This window comes from Tenrec ecaudatus, unplaced genomic scaffold, assembly GCF_050624435.1.
Source record: "Tenrec ecaudatus isolate mTenEca1 unplaced genomic scaffold, mTenEca1.hap1 Scaffold_3905, whole genome shotgun sequence".
In the NCBI taxonomy this organism is placed as follows: domain Eukaryota; kingdom Metazoa; phylum Chordata; class Mammalia; order Afrosoricida; family Tenrecidae; genus Tenrec; species Tenrec ecaudatus.
In genome coordinates this window covers 62,601-83,250 of record NW_027459250.1, presented here as the reverse complement: position 1 = coordinate 83,250, position 20,650 = coordinate 62,601, and the positions used below count along the sequence as shown (strand labels likewise).

Here is a 20,650-nt window from a genome sequence, read left to right as displayed (position 1 = left end):
ACCAATATTTTTAAGAACTTTTTCATGTAGCTCCATTATCAATATTGGACATCAGTTTACTTGAAATATCATTATCTGACCTTGGTATCAGGTTATTACTGGTCTCATAGAAAATGCTAGTAAGTGTACTGTCACAACCATTGTTATGTATGTACCAAATAACTTGAACTTAAACAACAAACATAAAGTGTTTATTCATACTGTGTGAATACTCTGTTGTGTAGCTGCCAGAATCTCCAACTTTAATCTGTCTTACAGTTAGCTTTGAAGTTTCTCATGGAATTTAATTGTGATTCAGTTGATTATAGACCTTCTGAGCATCCTGAAACCCACTCAACTCTCATAAATCACTTGCTCTGGCTGGATACTCTGATCTTGCAGCTGAACCCTCAGTGTAGAGGACTTCTTGATTTACATTCCCCTTGATAGACAAATAGTCACTCACACCTTAGTGACTGTGTGCTGACTTCACACTAGAGCCCAAGTTTGGGAAATACTCTGCCATAAGACATGTTGGGTGAATCTTAGAGAATTTCCTTCAGCTCACCTCCTGAAGAACTGTCTAAGTCAATGAGGGACAGGAATTCCTCAGTGATTTTTGTCATTGCTTTGCTACACACACACACACACACACACAAAACCCATCCCTTCTTTTTAGTAAGAGAGCTTATGTTCCAGCAAATGTCACACGAAAGGTTTGCCATCGCTTACCATGTAAACATAGCCAACACATTGGTATTTTGTGCCTGTGTTGGGTACAGATTAGTGGCTTCTGGGGTGTTTTGTTGCTGTTGTTGTTGTTGTTAGGTGTCATTGAGTTGATTCCATATCATAGGGACCCAGTACACAACAGAAGGAAACACTGCCTTCTCTTCTTCCATTTAGGATGAACCCATTGTTGCCATCACTGGCAACATCCTTTTAGTTGGGGATTCCTATTTGTCACTGCCCTTCTACTGTACCATAAACACCAACCTTCTCCAGGGACTGCTTGCTTCTGACAACATTGTCCAAGGTATGTAATGTGAACTCTCACTATCTTTACCTCTACCTAGCACTCTGAGCTTACTTCTTTGAAGACAGGTTTGTTTGTGCTTTTGGAGACCAATGGTATTTCAGTATTCTTGGCCTTGACTACAATTCAGTCAAATCGATTCTTCTTCAGTCTTCCTTATTCAGTGTTCAACTTCCACATACGTATAAGACAATTCACAATACCATGGTTTGGGTGAGGTAAACCTAGTCCTCAAAATAAGATCCATGCTCTTCAACACTATAAACAAGCCTAATAAGGCATATTTATCCACTGCAATGTATCTATTGATCTCTTGACTGTTACTATCACCAGTCAGGTTTTTTGAGTATTTTTTTGCATAAGCTAACAGTATTTCTGGAAGGAGTTAAAATTTAGTAAAGCTTAAATTAAGAATGTTGCTCAAGGAGGGGCCTGGAAGCCAAACTTACTCTGCAACCAACCAATGTAAGAACCCTGAGTTTAAGCCTTTTGTTAAGACCCAGTGGAATGATGAGCCTTATATTTAAGGTATGCTTGATGACTGGTATACATGAGAGAGTTTAAAACAAATTGTGCTTTTCTTTAGTAGCCTGACTTGCTGATTAGTTTTAGAGGAGCACTAATCTGCACCCTTTATCCTACAACTGCAACCTCACACATCCTTTCCTTCAGCGACACCCTGGGGGTTGCAAAAGGGCAGTGACAATGATATCCAACTAGCCACTCAGACTACTGCCTCCTACTTTATCACAGCACAGCCTCTTCCCGGCACATTCATTTTGTTTTCCTGCCATGCTAGGTTTCTATTGGAGCACGTTTCACAAGCTTACGCCTAGGAACTAGCTTTTTCCCTTCTCCATAGAATACCAAGACTATGGATGAGTCATCCTAGAACCCAAGCTAATAATCCCTGTCCAATAGTTTGTGTTGTTTGACATCTGTCAGCATTACCTAGAGCTTGGAATCCAGAATCTAGGCCAAGATGATACAATGGTTGATCAGTAGTCTCTTTCCTGGATCCATCTTGCTCTTTTAAGCTTCTGCCCTCACCTTGGCTCTTGGCATCACCCATATACCTACCTTTTGCTGCAATCTTTCCAAAAGGCTTTAAAATTGGACACCCTTCAATCCAAGAGCTTAAGAGAGTAGCAAGTAAGCCAGGATTCCCCTGGCTAGTTTTCTTGTTTAGGATATCTGTGTCTCAGTCAAAGTACATCTGGGATGTCCTATTGGCGTCCCTCTGTCTATTTCTGTGTACTTATACAACAACTTTCTCTACCTACACCACTATTGTGAATAAATGGACTACCCAACCATAGGATTTCTTCATGCACAATACATATTGTAAAGAATACACAGGATGCAAGGGGATAGGGACAGGTTAAACTTGATGAAAAGCTCAGCTTGGGTTGGAGTGGAGTGACATATATAAGCATAATTCAGCTTGATCACTTTTTGCCAGATATGTCAGGGATTATGGTCTTAGGTGCGCAGTATGGGCTGGTAAAGAACATTCTTCATAAAATACTCCTTTTTTCAGTTAGATTGCTGGTGAAAAGAAGATATTTGCCTTAAATGGAGCTTGAATTTTTGAGGCCTTAAATCTACTTTATTCTAAAAATAAATATTGTATATATATATATATAGGATATGGACCCAAAGTTGAAAATGATGTTTGAGAAATTAGTAAAATTGCTCTGCAAAGATAGCGTGGTCTCCATTTTAATGCAAACACCCACAGATTGGAGCATGGTTTTGATCCCAAGGGGTGGGGGTGGTCACTATTTAGCTCAAGAAGTACAGGCCAAGAATCTGATATGCCTTTCTTAACATTGACTCCACTTCTGTTTCAGAACAAAGAACTAGAGTCCAGTCAGGGAGTTAGAAATCTCTTACTACTCTCTTGCACATTGAAGCATCACAAGGAAGGATTTCAACTCCTGACTGTGTAATGAACCAAATCCATTCACCTGACTCCAGACAGGGTGAGCCACTCTGGGGTTCCTGGGGGCAGTGCCTGGTGAGGAACTTGAGGGGAAACAGGAGGGATCCATGTATCCTGGGGTCTGACCCTAGATGAGCGCCAGTGTACAAGGGCCCAGGCTGTCCTGATGGTCAGGGTCCAAGGTCTTGCTCATCTCCCTGAATGATAGAATTCACTGGGTAAGTAACGGTTTATAATTGTATTTGAACGTAAGTTCTGAGCACTCCAACTAACAAAAGGCTCGTGGCGTAGTGGTTACAGATTGGACTGTTAACTGCAAGATCAGTGGTGCAGAATTACAAGTCACACCTGGAGTGAAAGACAGGGTGTCTACTATTGTAAAGAGTTAGTCTTCGAAAACCACAAAGGGCAGCTCCATCTTCTCTTAAAGGGACGCTATAATCGGAAGTCACTCGATGGCAGTGAGTAGGGTTTTAGGTTTGGTTGCTGATGACAGTGACAAACTCAGTGTCTATTTGCTGTGTCCCCACTTTGATTAAGCCGCCATTAAATTCTCTCTGATCATTAACCAAGCAGGTAGATCATCTTCCCCTGGGAGAGATTGCCTTCGAAGTAGATTGCCTGCACTCCTTTCCAGCCAGCCCCTCTCCACTTGCCTGCCTAGGTGTATCCTTGATGGAAGTCAGCTTCCTGAGGACAAAATGGGGGCCATTTTCATGAATCTTGCCTTGACTGGCTTTGTGTAAAGGCTCTGGACCTATCTTGTAAGTCCCTCTATCTAATAATGTGCATGTCCTAGTCATGGTCTCCTTCCTGCTGCTGCAGTCCCATCTATACCTGTGATGTATTAATCTGCCACCAATCATGATCTATGACATGCCTTTTGTTTTATTCCCTATTTATTCAGGATCCCAGCTATGCCTTCTCAGTTGTTATTTTGACCTTGTGCTAATGGTCTCCCTTAAATATATGATGTGTGTATGTGTGTGCGCGTGCATGTGTCTTTTGTTATCTTTTAAGTTTAAAAGATGTTCTTCTTAAATTATATTTTACATAGTCACTTTTCTACCCTAATACACAAATTGGGATCATAAATGACTCAAGGTACAGTTCTTCTTTCGGACAGCATCTTGACAGACATAAATGCAGGTAACGTCAGGCCCTGTAGCCTCCTGGCTTCTGTCCTGAATGAGCAAATATTACAAAGGTTTTTTTTTTAGCTCTGCAGAAAAAGAAAAATATATATATAAAGTTTCAATCTAATATTATACATAAGTGTTTATTTTGGAGCCCCAGTTTTGCCATGTGTTAAGAGTTGGACTCCTAACCTCACGGTCAGAGTCAAAAATTCCATTAGCTGCCTGTCATGGCTTTAGAGTTATTGTATCCTATTGGTTGCTGACATGTCTAACTCTACTTGATGCTTAGTTTTAAAGTGTTTCTAAAGTGATTGTACAATTTGTCGTTCCTCTAGAAAATCATTTTCAATTTAGAATAGCTTTTTATATATAGCCCATTTGAAATATTACCAGCTGCTTTAATTAACTTAAGCATCTTCAAATGTCATTGATTCGTCATTCTCCTTGAGAGTCACACAGTAAGGAATTGATGGTTCTGTATGCTGTGAGGTAGCGATCCAGCTCTTTTGTTTCACCTTTTGACATGGATGTTTGATTGTCCAATCTCCATTTGTTATAAAGTCATCTTTTATTCACATGTCTGAAAATTATGAGTTTTAGATTTTATTGCTCATGGTATAAGCATGTTTTCCGTCACTCAATAAGGGCACCGTTAACAGTATTGGGGACTAAGAAGAGGGACAGAACAGTCACAGCATCTGGACCTACAGGAGATTTATTACTCACATTGTATTCTCCCATCAGCCTGCAGATTGTGCATCACCAGCATCTTAGAGGAAAGAGGAAGAAGTGCCTGTTTTGGGTATTATTATTTCTGGGGTGTCCTCATGAGATTCAGATTTATGAACATCATTAGAGCTGATCCAGTTAAGAGAAAAATAACGCACTCATTTGCTCTCTGTTCTAAGGAACAAAGAAAATGACCAACGCTCAGGTGATTTTGATGTAGCTTATCTTTTTCTGTATTTCCTACTAGAGTTGTAGGGGCCTGTATAATACTGATGCAATTCATTGAAAAAGTGGAAATTTGAAATAGTAGAAATTAGAGGTAAATTTTGATTCTGATTTCCACATTGGGTTGGGGAAGATTAGGAATATATTGATCATAAGAATAACACTGAACTATTGATATTGAGCATAATATGTCACTGAGGATTCTTTGGATGATGTTAGCTTTCAATTCATAATTCACTATTGTATGGCCAACCCATGAGAATCATTCAAATTAAATGCTATGCCTTGTTTTTAATGAGAAATAAGATCACATCTTTTGCAGAGATCATTATTCCATGGGATTTTTGTCTAAGTAAGTTTCTTTAATGTTTCTTTCTGAAGGTGATGTGTTATGTAATCTCCCAAACAGCCGCATTCTCTTTAATGCATCTAAACTGGCCCTTGTAGCAATAGTGATTTGAAAATGGCTGACAGCTTCTCACCTCCTCTGAATATAGATGTAGGAGAGAAAATCAGCCATCAGCACGAGCTCTGATTCTATACAGGAGAGCTTAAGCATACACCTGTACCCTCCAATGGTTTTCCAGTTCTCACAGCAGTTACCTTTACCACAGTTCTCTGCTTCTCAGTTCACTAGTTCTTTGCAGTGGCCACATAGAAATTACAGTACAGAGTCATAGGTTCAAGTTTTATTAAGTAACAGAATGTAACTCGGTATCAGAATCAATGGGCTACACTTTGGGATTCATGTTAAGGCAACATTAGGCACATTTGCTCTTCTTCAGGGCAGGCCTGTTTTCCCTGTCCTGAACAGTCACTTTTTCTTCTAAAGATAGGCTCATTCCTTACTTCCATCTATATAGGCTCCTCTCAGCTCCTTGAGGATATCCTCCTCTTGATCTTGCCTGCCTGTCCCACTATCTTGGCTGAAAAGCCCTTTCTGGACCTGTCACCATTGGCTCCGTTGCTGTGTCTTTTCTGTCCCGGTCATTATCTTCATTGGACAGCTCTTGATCCATAAGTATTAAAGTTCCTTTTGCAGGAGCAGCAGTAGACCAGTCCCTATGAAGTAGAGATATAAGCTGTTCTATGATTTGCTCTGCAGTATCTCACAAAACTAAATAGCTATCAAGTTAATAACTCTTTAGAATGTGGAAGTTGGTGAGTCCCAAATCCACAGTTCTCATTATCAGTCTGGAGGGTTCTCCTCATTTTAATGTGTTTGCCAAGACTGATGGACCAGATCCTCAGGTAGACACCAGTCCACTACCTCACAAGTTGAAGTTGTTGAATCTGCTCAGATAGTGAGGAACCCAATGGGAAGGTCACACAGCATGTTGTTCACTGACAGAGTGGTGGAAACTCTCAAATCAGGTCACACAGGTGGCCCCTCAGTTGCAGGGATGTCAAGGAAATGGTTTATGCATTTCTGGAAGCTGGCAAATCCCCAAAATCATGGGTTCATTCTGAACTATGTGGCTGCAGGGGCTAACAAAACCAAATCAACAAGCCAATGTCTCACTGTCCCTTCTGAACCATGCCTGCAAGCAATTCTCTCTCTCCCTTTCTCTCTCTCTCTCTCTCTCTCCCTCTCGTTCTCACTCTTTATATGATAGATTCTTAGGCCATCCTAGTACAGGCCCTGCCTAGGCAAGATTAGGAGGGCTTCAGAGCTCAAGCCAATGTCAACAGAACTAGGAGGGGCCCATTTGGTGAACTTGTGATGACAGGTAGCAGGTCCAAAAGGACCTTGTAATTTAAGTGAAGGCAATACTGTCCTGAGATGGCTGAGAAGAATTTGGCTAAGTTAAACAAGGGGTCTTTGTCCTAAGGTGGCTTCCAAGAGCTTAGAAAGTTGTTCTGCACTGAGTAAGGAAGAGTTTGCCTAGGAGCTTTCTGTTCTTTGTCCTGAGTTAAACGTTCGTGTTCCTGATCCCGACTTTTGCCTTGTTCATTAATAAACCACTCTGGTTTATGAATTTTGTGTGGCCATAGCAATGGATCATCAAATCCAGAAGTAAGGCAAAGAGTGGTGTGGGAAGAATGACTTGTGTAAGAATTGACAAAAAATGTTGGAGAGCTGAGGTATCTTTGACCTCCCCCTCATAGGGATCAGCTCTGAATTGAGCCTGATACCTATCACCACTGAAGGTACAGAGCATCTTATACTGGTGATACTGCTAGGACTTCTAATGCCATTTCACAATGTACTGTAAACTTGTTTGTTAATATAAACATGTATGTGTTTATCTAGTGGGTGTGAGTATCAATGTGAGCTATTTCTAGATCATTCAGCTAATTTCACTGTGAGACAAAATTCTAATTTTAAGAGGAGGTGCATTATTGTTGGGGCATTAGTGTCTTCAACACTGGATCAGGTCCTCTGGAATGACTTTGTGATTGTGAAAAACATTTAAGACAGACAGACAGCAGACACAGGGGCTCCTCTTCCCATGTCAGGACTGAGAGAATGAACGTATTTTCCACTGGGTATATATAATGGCACTTACAGATCTTTCATAAGGCATGTACGTTATAGAGTTAACAGACATGGTCAATGGGTAATATCATAACCAGGTAACAAGAAAAAAGCAAGGAGGTGAGTCACTATCTTGACCTAGTGCTAGTTGACCTCCAAATACCCCCTCCCCAGTGATTTGTTACATTTATGTTGGGTTGGCTATAGAACATGATTGCACTATTCTGAAGATATCCTTCAGGTATAGTGAAGTAGTCTAGTCGACACAAATGATTCATCTACTATGGTAGCTGCTTGTAGACTGCTTCTTAATGGAGTGCTATTGCGGAGGTCACATTAGTTAGCTGGATAACACGTATTTGAAAACATTTCTGTCTCGGAACAATGGAAAGTTTTCTTTGAATAGGGCTTGTTTCCTGTGCGTGTGGTAGCGAGTGTAGAAATAAAGTTAAATACTTTCTATGGAGCCCTCAGTTTACCACACACCATGAAATGTACTAGCACTGGTCCTGAAGGGATCATCTGCCCTGCATTCCCTGTGTTTCCCGTTCCTATCTGTACCAGTATACATCCTCTGGTCTAGCCAGACTTGCAAGGTAGAATTGTGATCATGATAGTGGGGTGGGGAGGGGGGGGAAGAGGAAGCATTCAGGAACTAGAGGAAAGTTGTATTTTTCATTGTTGCTACATCGCACCCTGTCTGGCTCGTCTCCTCCCTGAGACCCTCTGCAAGAGGATGTCCAGTGACCTACAAATGGGTTTTGGGTCTCCACTTCGCACTCCCCCCCTCATTCACTATGATAAGATTTTTTGTTGTGATGATGCCTGATAGCCGATCACTTTGACACCTCGTGATAGCACAGGCTGGTGTGCTTCTTCCATGTGGACTTTGTTGCTTCTGAGCTAGATGGCCACTTGTTTACCTTCAAACCTTTAAGATCCCAGACATTATATCTTTTGATAGCCGGCACCGTTAGCTTTCTTTGCCACATTTGCTTATGCACCCACTGTCTTCAGCAATCCTATCATGGAGGTGAGTACACAATGATGTGATATTTTGTTCTTTGATGCGTACTAACTGATCCTGTCAGCACCTTGTGATCACACAGGCTTGTGTGCTTCTTCCATGTGGGCTTTGTTGCTTCTGAGCTAGATGGCCAATTGTTTATCTTCAAGTCCCAGATGCTGTGTGAAACAGAAGGATTTCTCCCAAGTTGTCTCCCCCAAATATATGCCAAACTTAGCTGCTTGCAAATGACTATATACTTGGAGGTCATCAGAAGTAAGTCAGGAGTTATTCTCCCTAAGAGCTATCAGCCATCTAGAACAAGCAGTCACCACTGTTTATCCCACAAGTAGGGCCCACTCCCTTTTGATAAGCATAGTAGTTGTCTGTTTCCTTGTAAGAGACCCCAGAGAGGTCAAGCCCGCCCAAGGGTGACCAAGGTTACGCCGCCATCATGAATCTAGGGTCCACCCTTGTCACATGTATACCTCTAGTTCGTCCCCTTCCTATCATGTGTACAGCCCTAGCTCATCCCCTTCCTGTTACGCTTATGCCCATTTTATATCCCCTTCCTATAATGTGTATGCCTGTGGTACTGCCCCTTCCTGTGATGTGTGGTTACCTGTAATCATGCCCCGCTAAATGGATATAACCCTTAGTTAGAAATAAATGGGGTCCTCCTGTCTTCTGCCGGGTCCTCCAACCTACTGTCGGGTCCTGCAACCTCCTGCCCAGGGCCATGAGCATCCTGCCAGGTCCCTGCCCAACCTTGCCTCAGTCCACACACATGGACCTGGCTGGAAAGATCATGGCCATCCAGGAGGTGAGCATGCTACCATGAATTGTGTCTGACTCCACTACTTGACTCTCTTCTCTCTCTCCTGCTCTCTATGACATATATATATATATAACTCAATAGTACAATTGTGCTTACTGAACCCATGATTAGTGGTAGGGGGCTGACACTCCCCCAATTCATACTATAATATTTACTTATTATCATGATACAATTGTGCCTACCAGACCTGCGATGATTTGTTGGGGACCCTCCTCTCCCCACAAGATGCTATATCTTTTGATAGCCGGGCACCATCAGTTTTCTTCACCACATTTGCTTATTTACCCTCTTTGTCTTCGGCGGTTGTGTCACGAAGGTGCACATCATAGAATGCCAATTTAATAGAAGGAAGTATTCTTGCATCGAGGGGGGTACTTGAGTAGAGACTCAATGTCCTTCTGCTACCTTAATACTAAACCTATAAATATATGCACATAGATCTATTTCCACATCCTCAGATATAAATATATTTGCATATATACATGTCTTTATCTAGACCTCTCTAAATGCCCTTTGCTTCCCAGCTCTTTCTTCTATTTCCTTTGACTTTCCTCCTGTCCCACTATCATGCTCCGTCCCCAACTGGGTTTCAGCAATTCCTCTGGTTACATTACCCTTGATCATGCCCTACCAGGCCTCCCACTCCCTTCTCACCACCAATTTGGATCACTTGTTGTTCCCTTGTCCCTGAATTTGTTAACACCACTTCCTTTCCCGCCCACATCCTCTTCTCCCATGTCCCCCTTGAACTGTCGGTCCCATTGTTTTCCTCCCCAGATTGTTCATCCAGCCTATCATATTTAGACACACCTGCGGAGAAAATAACATGCACAAAAACAAGGCAGAGCAAAACCAAGCAACAATATACAACAAAACAACAACAAAACACTGACAACGAACAAAACAAAACACAAGAAAGAAAAGTTTGTAGTTAGTTCAAGGATTGTTTGTTGGCCTTTAGGAGTGTTTTCTAATCCAGTCATTTGGGGCACCAAGCCCTGGCCCTAAAGTCCACTTTCAGCATTCCCTGGGAACCTCACTACTCCGTTCCCTTGCTGTTCTGTTGCACCCCCTTGGAGTTTTGCCTCGGTGTGGCAGGATCTGATTTGGTGCAATTCCCACACTGTGTCTCCAGTGTTGTCCCCTGTAGGGCTTGGGTCAGTGAGGGGCATCATGTCTCACAGTGGGGCCGGCCATGTGGTCCTCTCTGTGGAGTAGTTGCTCTAATTGGGAAAATCATCCTCACGGGCTGCTGGGCCAGGATGTGCTCCACTCTCTCCTCCTCCCCCTTCATCTGCTCCCGTGTGCTCCCATCAGATATGTCCCTCTCCTGGAGCTGCAGATTCAATGCTGTCCTTTGAAATAAATTCTTTTGGGGGGAGGGCCCTTTGTAGTATCTAACCCCACCTTGGATCTTGAGGTCTCACCATGGTGGGCTCCATTGTTCTTCCTTATCTTATCCCCTTGAGGTTTCTCTAAATGTTTTGGTTTCCATTTTCTCGTTTGTTCTCCTAACCCTTTAAAGTTTTCTTCGTTCTGGTGATATAAGTTCTTTCTGTTTTCAAATACAGATGATCAAATTGCCTTCTCTGTTGGAATTACTTAATAGACGTGTTTCTCTATATTTTACTACTTTGGGTGAAAAAAGTTTATGACTTCTATTATTTTCAGATATCTAAGATCATCTTCGCAGAAAGAAAATTTTTATCAGTTTACTATATCCTTTAGGACTGTGCCTTCAATTTTATTACACCTGTAGGATTTTCTTTAAAGTTGTCTGATCCTCTGATAATTTTATAAGTGATCAGGACATTTCTAACATCTTACATTCTTGATTCTTTCATTAAAAGTGTGTCTACTATATATTCCTTACTATGCAGTATGCCTTCTTTAGGCCCAAAATGTTCAAAATGGGAAAGATGACCTTGCTGCTTTTAAAGAACTCTTTTGGCTGTATTTCCCAACACTGAATTTTTGGTGATATTCAAATATGCCTGGTATAGTGAGTGCTGTTCTCTCTTTTGTTTTCTGTCTTTTGAGTAGCCTTTTGGTTTCCATATGTGTGATGTCCTTGTTGTCATCCCACAACTCATCTGGTCTCAGTCATTAGTCTTTAGTCATCAGTGTTTCATTCCTCAAGTTTATTCTTTAGATTGTCTCTAACCTCAAGGTACTTTTGCTATTGTCGACTTATTTGAACTTTTCTTCAGCTTCAACTGGGATTTGAGTAATTGATGATCTGTTCTACAGTTGATCCCTGGCCTTGTTTTGACTGATGAGCTTCTCCATCATTTCTTTCCACAGATGTGGTTGATCTGATTTTTGTGTAGTCCATTCAGAAAGGTCCATATGTATAGTTTTCATTTTTATTGTTTAATAAGGAATTTGCTATGTAATTATCATTAATTTTTCAAAATTATATTGTTAATTTTGAGTATCATTTCTAGCACGAAGGCCACATTTTTCAACTAGCGATACTTATCTAAAATTCACATTCATCAGTGTACATGATTTTATGATTGATCAATTTCAGGCTACAAAAGTTAGGTAAAATTTCAATACATATATATTTTTTATTCATTCTATTGTGAGCTTTTACATATAGCATAACATTCCATAGTTCAATTCCATCAAGCAGTATTACACAATTGCTACCATAATCAGTTTCAAAACATTTTCTTTCTTCTAGAACTCCTTCATGTCAGCTCCCCTCCCCCCTTCAATTTTGTGTTAAATCATTTTATTGGGGGCTCGTACAATTCTTATCACATTCCATACATACATCCATTGTATCAAGAACATATGTACATTTGTTGCCACCATCATTCTCAAAACATTTGCCTTCTACTTGAGCCCTTAGTATCTGCTACTCATTTCCCCCCTCCCTCCCCACTCCTCTCTACCTCATGAACCCTTCATCATTCATAAATTATTATTATTTTGTCATATATTACACTGTCTGACATCTCCCCCCACCTTCTTCTCTGCTGTCCTTCCCCCAGAGAGGAGGTTATACGTAGATTCCTGTAATCAGTTCCCCCTTTCTACCCTACATTCTCTCCACCCTCCAGGCATCGCCACTCTCACCACTGGACCTGAAGACGTCATCTGTCCTGGATTCCCTGTGTTTCCAATTCCTATCTGTACCAATGAACATCCTCTGCTGTAGCCAGATTTGTAGGTAGAATTGGGATCATGATAGTGGGTGGGGGGAATATTTCAAAACTAGAGGAAAGTTATGTTTCATCATTGCTACCCTGCACCCTGCCTGGTTTATCTCCTCCCCACAACCTTCAGTAAGGGTTGTCTGGTTAGCTACCATTGGGCTTTGAGTCTCCACTCTGCACTCACCCACCTTTTCAATGATATGATATTGTGTTCCTTGATGCTTGATATCTGTTCCCTTCGACAGCTCGTGGTCATACAGGCTGGTGTGTTTCTTCCATGTGGGTTTTGTTGCTTCAGAGCTAGGTGGCCACTTGTTTATCTTCAAGCCTTTAAGACCCCAGATGCTGTATCTTTTGATAGCTGGGCATCATCAGCTTTCTTCACCACTTTTGCTTATGCACACGTTTGTCTTCATTGATCGTATCACCCTTCAGTTTCTTTATTGTGGAAAATAGAACCTGGATGAAAGTGTAAGCTGCCTCATCTCTATACTCCTGAACACAAGGCTTGGAAGACCAGTGCTAATGCTAGATGAAATCCTCCACAGTCCAGTGGATATAGATAAACCTGATAATACACAATCTCCAGATAGAAAGAGTTTTCTCTACAACTCCCTTCCATTAAGATGCTAGTATAAAGCTGTCTCCAATAGGTGCCTGCCTTTCGCTACTCAGCTAAAAGAGGCCTAGCTTTAAGAACAATTAGGTTATCTGTTGCTATTAAGGAGTCAACTATTCCTTTGTCTCTTATATGCCTTCTGGATGGGTTCTAAAAAATGATTGTATAACTGAGGGGCAGAAATAAAAAGGGAGAGAAAAAGTATTTAGGCAGTCATCTCATCCATGATGTCAGGTCTGAGCTGCATATATATAGAGAGAATATATTCCTTCACCAATGTATATTACCTTGGGGCATACGAACCGACCCTCACCCCTCAACACAGAGATACCTACCTACATAACAAGGTGGCAGAGTCTTTATCCTGGAGATCCCTGAGTTCCTTGGTTGAGTAACTTAACACCAGTGCTGAGGGCAGTTAGAGGGGAGTAACTTGGCCCCTGAGCAGGGAGAACAATAACAGTGAGTCTGCTCCTGTAGTTAAAGCTGGTGGCTGTTAGAGATTAGCCATGTGTTCTTATGAGGTATCATTAAGGTATCACTACAATGGGAGGATATTGTGGGGATGATGGAAATGAATTTTAATTAGGACAATATGACTGGGACTCTTCTCTAACCCACAAATGTGAAGGCCTCTCTCCACCCAGAATCCTGGCCTTGCAAGCTTCGCATGTCTCACTACTATAGAAACTCCCTGCTAAATGACCTCGATCACTCATCAGCATTGCAGATAAGATCCCTGTACCCTCTATTTGCTGTCTGCTTTATCTTCCTTCATTTCACACGCTACTTCTATGGACCCATTTAACTGTGAGGTGGGATCCCACAGTTTATGTCTGCTTTAAGAGTTGGTACAAACATTTAAATAACAGTTGTAGTCATTGTTCTCACTTGCAAGCATATGAAAATTAACCTATCACTGGCAGCATTGTACTTCAGGAAAGATCTTGCAATGTACTTTTTTTGATGATGAATATGACAACAGTTTTTTTGAACTTGCCAATCTCAGCCTTATACACCACTTGATAACCTAAAAATAGCTAGTGCTTAAAGTCCAATAATACATATAATATCAATCTCTAAACATTTCATTTTAACAGCTTCCAATTTTTCTTGATAGTACTTCATACATTCCATCTTTCAATTATTAGTGGATGTTTGCAGCTATTTTTTTTCTCATTTTCAGTCATCCCATGTCACCCACTGAAGATCCCCAAAGCATTACTCCATCCACAGCACTACTATTAACTGTACTTTGAGTAGTTAGTACTTCTAAAGTGTTATTTCAGTGCCAATAAACCTGAGGGGCTCATGTTCTAGAAGTTAATCACCAGTTCTTCCTCCCAGTCTGTATTTCTAGAAATTCCACTAAGACCTGTGCACCACATGTGATGCTGCTGGTATTTAAAATACTGGTGGCATTGCTTCCGACATCATAGCAACATGCACACCACCACAGGAAAACACTGGAAGATGAGTTTTGTAAGCTAGAATGTAGTCTTTCCATAAACATAAGGATTATGTTTATGTACCATAGCATCTCTCATATATACCTGTAAAATTGTGTTCTCCCAAGTTGAATATTCTGCATTTCTCACACTTCCAATTTGTCTATTACTTAGTTGTCTTTTAGTAAAGACTGATGGAATGAATACATCCGACCTCTAGCAACTGAAATTAGCAGGCCTTACCACCCTTGTGGTCAATGCATCTCAGAGTCTTGCTTGTATTTACATTCTTTGTATATATTTTTTCTTTTTTTTCTTCATTCTTTGTATATTTTCATGGTCCTATTAAGCAACTACCAAATCTTTGTTCATTCGTTATTTTCACATCCAACCTGATTTCTGCTTTTACCAGTTGGATTGTGTACATAATTATATTTGTGCCACTGGGCAAGAAACATGAAGCATAGTATTTTATTTACATTTATATAAGTGGTTTGTCAATAAAGATCTACCTTGTATCAATGCATGTTTTTAAGAGATCCATTGTAAATCAATATGATAGAGTTTCTATGTTCTGTTTTTTTATAGAGATCCACAAAGTTAATGATCATTTGATTGAGCACTCGCAACATGAAAGAAGTATGGACAGAACTGAACAATGCTATAAATTTAATTTATTGGAAAATATTCTTCATCAACACAAAAATAATTTTCCTCTATAAGAAAATTATGACATATTAGGCTTACATGATAAAATTATAAAATCAGACTTAATCATTCTGGCATTAAATCAGAACAATAACAGCAAAATTAAGTCAGTTGTGTTCAATGGAGATAAGAAAACTTTTCTCGATATTGAACAAAAGCAATTTTGTACTGAAATGAAACTCCCTGAGTGTGAAAAACCCAGTATCATGAAGTCACAATGCATTCAGCATCAGGAATTTGACAAAAATTGAGAAACCACTCATAGGTGGTAAATGTGGGCAAACCTTCATCAAGGAGTTTTTCCTCTGTGAGCATCAGTTCATTCCTATTCTAGATAAGAACTATAAATGTCGTCAGTGTGGGCAAGAATTCGACAAAGTATTGAAACTCACTGCACATTATGGAACAGCACATGAAGGACAAAATCCATATACATGCTTGGAATGTGGCAAAGCTTATCACAGTAAATCATATCTCAAGGAACATCAGAAAATTCATGTGACAAGGTTGCTCTGTGTATGCAGGGAATGTAGGAAAGGCTTTACCAGGAACAGTGATCTCACTGCTCATCAGTGAACTCATGCTGGTGAGAAACTCTGTATGTGTTGAATGTGGGAAAGGCTTCATTCACATAGCACATCTCAAAACTCATCTATGAACTCACACTGGAGAAATGCCTTCTGTACACGGTGAGTGTGGTAAAGCTTTCAGCCAGAAGTGATGCCTTACAATGCATCAGATATTTCACACAGGTAAGAAACTCTGTGTCTGTGGTGAATGTGGAAAAACCTTTATCTGGAAAAAGAATCTTATTGATCATCAGCAAACTCACACTGGAGAAAAACCTTATGTATGCGATGAGTGTGGTAAAGCATTCAGTCAGAAACAATACCTTACAGCACATCAGACATTTCACACAGGAGAGAAACCCCATGTCTGTGGTGAATGTGGATAAGCCTTTATGGGAAAAATGAGCTCACTGTTCATCAGCGAACTCATACAGGAGAGAGACCCCATATCTGTGGTGAGTGTGGAAAAGCCTTCGTTTGGAAGAGGAACCTCACTGTTCATCAGAGAATTCGTGATGGAGGAAAACCTCATGTATCTGATGAGTGTGGTAAAGCTTACAGCCAGAAGTGATGCCTTACAGCACATCAGACATCACAGACAGGAAAGAAACCCCATGCATGTGGTAAATGTGGAAAAGCCTTTACCTGGAAGAATACGCTCACTCTTCCTCAGCGAACTCATACTGGAGACAAAGACTATGCGTGTGGTGAATGTGGAAAAGGCCTTACCTGGAAGAGTGATCTCATTGCTCATCAGTGAACTCATACTGGAGAGAAACTCTATGTATGTGGTGAATGTGGAAAAGTCTTTGCCTAGAAGAATGTTTTCACTATTCATCAGCAAACGCATACTGGGGAAAAACCTTATGTATGCGATGAGTGTGGTAAAGCTTTCAGGCAGAAACAATTCCTTACAGCATATCAGACATTTCACACAGGCAAGAAACTGTTTGCATATATTAAATGTGGAAAATCTTATGTTTGGAAGTCAAGTGTCATTCAACATGAGAATATTCATAACAAGAAAACCTTCCAATGGGGTGAGTGTAACAAAGCTTTCACAACAAAGGAAGAGGTACTAGGGTTTGGTCTGGGCCGATTGTGGGGCCAGACGATGGTAACTTACCATGTGGCTACCCATGCTCAGAATTTTTGTCACTTTACTGACATGGTCCACAGGTGTGGGCAGAGGGACTTGTAGACTTCCGCATGGAGCATGGGCCCCTCAATACTCTTCAAGCTTTCAATGTCCAAAAGAACTGGACCTTGTGTTTCTTGATAACAGCTATACCAAGCAATAGGGGGCCCACCCAGATGCTAGTAGGGCCTGCCCCACCTCCATACTCTTTGTTACCCCCACCCCCACCCCACCCGAGACAGCACAAAAGTACCATAAAATATAAGTCAAGAAAATAGAAGACATATGAAAACAATTAGTCCAGAGGAAGAATGGACCACAATCAACCTCAGCCTCCATGACTCTGAGACCAGAACTAGATAGTGCTGAGGTACCACTGCTAATTACTCTGAAAGGGATCACAGAAGAGAATCCTGAGTAGAGTGGGAGAGCAAAGTGGAACAAATCCCCAAATCATAAAATAGACCAGGCTTTGGATGACAAAAAAAAGAGCATTCTACTGCTGAAAAATCAGTCAATCCTAATACACGTTTACCTATGTATAAAATGGTCACCTCTGGAGTATTGGAGGCAATCACTGGCTGTATTAGTACAGGAAAGGAATCTTGTGTTTCATGCATATGGAGGGAGCATAAAGGATGAAAAGGAAGATGGTAAAGTTGTACCTACAGAATGTACCATCAGGGTATTTAAAACAGCCCTTAATGACTTTAAGAATCATGACAAATATATTAAAGATGATTAGAGGTTTAAAGACCACTTCGATAAACTAAATCCATGTAAGATCATCCACACGTGGGCCGAAAAAGAAATCTCTCAAGAATGTAGAGCATTGGAATTACTTGTCCAACTTATCCAACAGTTGTCCTGCTCAAGAAACACATTTCAGTTATGTCTTTTATTGGCAACGACCAAAGTTCCTGTTCCTAAATTAAAAGAAGTAAACTCAGTAGTGAAGAATTGAAAGATGTCCACTATCAAACTCTTGATATAATGCAGCAGTTATATAATGAATGTCAACTGGTCCGTCTTGACATCAGTGAGTATAACAAGCTGTGGCATGCTGGGAAGGTCTGGTTGATTGATGTCAGTCACTTTGTAGAACCAACTCATCCTCATGGCCTGGAATTCCTGTTGCAGGACTGTAGGAATGTCTCCCAGTTTTTCCAGAAAGGAGGAGTTAGGGAAGCTCTCAGTGAACGAGAGCTCTTTAATGCTGTTTCAGGCTGAAACATCTCCGCAGATAATGAAGCTGATTTCTCAGCTGAGATAGAAGCTTTAGGGAAAATGAACAAAGATAATGTTCACAAAAATGGAAGGAAAGCTGCTTCATTTGTGAGGGACAACAGAGGTCCACCAGTACTACCTAAGGAATAACCCCGATGCCCGCTGCCTCTCAATATCATCAGTGACTGTGACCGTGACTCCAAAGGAAAAATTATTCTCTATAATCGGTATGAAAAATGAAAATTTGGTTTCACAAAAGCTGATGGAAACAGACATAACCTTTCATTGGGGCATCATGAAATGGAATTGAATGGAACATGTTGCATACTATAACACCCAAGGAGAGACATCGTAAGTTTGTAGAGAAGATAAATGCATAAGAACTACTTAAGTATCCTGGCGCAAAAAAGTTTTTTAATTTTCAATTATTTTGCATCTAGTAAATATGGTTAAACTGTAAGTCACAGCTGCAATGTAAATGTGGATTATTTGAAAGGACGGGGTGTAAGATTTTAACCATGTTTGACATATTCTATGTTCAGTTTACATTTTATTCAAACTAGTTATTAAATTTCAAGTGAAATATGGCAAATGAGAAATAGTAAATAATTCAATGTGGAAAAGTACCTTTAAAGCAGCTCAGGTACCAAACTAAACGGCTTATTTCAGTGATCGGATCTTTCAATAGTCTCTCGTACTGAGACTGGCTGTGCTCTCCGCAAGCTCCCTACTTTGCTCATTAGTTTGTTGGGGTGAGGTTTACAAACACCAACATAGTGAATCCTACTGTTGCTATTAACTCAGATTAGAGGAAGAAGAAATCAAAACATGTTAATACTTTCAAATGCTAAATATGTTCTTCTTAAACACATTTTCATTTTTCTGATACAGTTTTTAACTGCATTTCAGAAAAGTGTGTTTGAGGTAGATATTCATTACAATCCTAAAACGTTTACTATTATGAAGCACAGGTTAAGTGGCTGGTGATTAGTGACAGAAATTCCAGAGAACTCGTTTTAAAAAGCTTTAGCATTTCAATGTTTTGTTTTCTAACATAGGCCGTTTCACAAACTATTGTTGTGTGACATTCTTAAGTGTGTTGTGAACATGCTTTTTAAAAATGAAGAGATCATTAAAAAAATAGACCAGGCTTTCTGGTCTCAGGGAGACTGGTGAAGTCCCGAGACTCTGGCCCTTAGCGACTCTTCACTCCTGGAACTGTGCTCACTCCTCTGACTCAGGTTTCTGCCAGACGACATGCAGGCTTGGAGGGGAAGAACAACATCTGAGAGGGATGCACTGCTTAAAACGTGCAACTGTACAAAATCTAAAGGACAGCATTTGCTTATGGATAAAAAATGGAAAGCAGGGAGGGACAGGAAATAAGGATGAATAATAATAGAAAAACAGGGAGGGCGGAAGTGGGAAGAGTACTGGTACATCTTGGGGACTGCATCAATGTATGAATTGTTGAATGGAATTTTTTTTTTTGCTGCAAAAGGAAGCTTAATTGTTTCCATTTGGTCACCAGCTTGACAGATGTGGCTCCAGGGTGGGGGTGCTGCGGCTGGCAGGCCAGGTTCAGGTAAGGGGACTAAGTTCGAAGGGGAGGCAGAGGGCCCCTCGCAGATGGCTCGGTGCTGTAGTTCCTAGTCGAGTTTGAGGGTGAGCCTCTCCAAGAGATATTCGCCCACCCAGCCTGGGGGCTGGCCAGCCTGGGGAGGTGGGTCAGGTGGTCTCCCATATAATTGAGGAGTTTCACTTCCTCATCCAGGAAGTAGTTCTCCAGAAAGTCACAGAGATGGGGGTCAGTGTGAGTGGACCCCATGCATGCAGGTCCAGAAGGGCCTGGTTGAGGGTCTTCTCAAGGGCCGACGCAGCTTCCATGGCGTCCAGGTCCTACCCCACTCATCTTGGGATTGCTTCTGCACAACCTGGAAGAGGGCACAGCTGCCACGCTGGTTCTGCAGCTTCAAGAGACGCTCAGCCTCCTCGTGCTTCTCCTTCGCCAGCTCGCGGAAAAAGTGCCCCACGCCCTCCAAGGCCACATCATCGTGGTTGAAAAAGAAGCCCAGAGGCCCGCAGACACAGGTTGACCAGACGGTTGACGCTGACCTCAGCTTCTGCGGTATAATTCTTATGGATCAAGACCTCATGACTGGTCGGTTTGGAGGTCACCACACACAAGATAAAAGTGTTAACTGGTCCCAACAAGAGGGGATGGCCAAGAAGATGGTCCCGAAGGTTATGCCAGGAAAGGAAACTGGAGAGTGGTGGAAGACTGGAGGCAGAGAGTCCCCGGATCTGTTCTGTTCAAACACTGTTGAAGCAAGACACAGATCCACGAGACCACAAGGCGAGCTTCTGTAAAATTTTAAATCAATAAAAATGTTGAAAA

General features: G+C 41.1%; 1 pseudogene; it reads left to right on the top strand.

Moving 5' to 3' along the window:
• Positions 1 to 17,511: 17,511 nt before the first annotated feature.
• LOC142436545 (serine/threonine-protein kinase RIO3 pseudogene) lies at positions 17,512 to 18,402 on the top strand (annotated as a pseudogene).
• Positions 18,403 to 20,650: the final 2,248 nt, after the last annotated feature.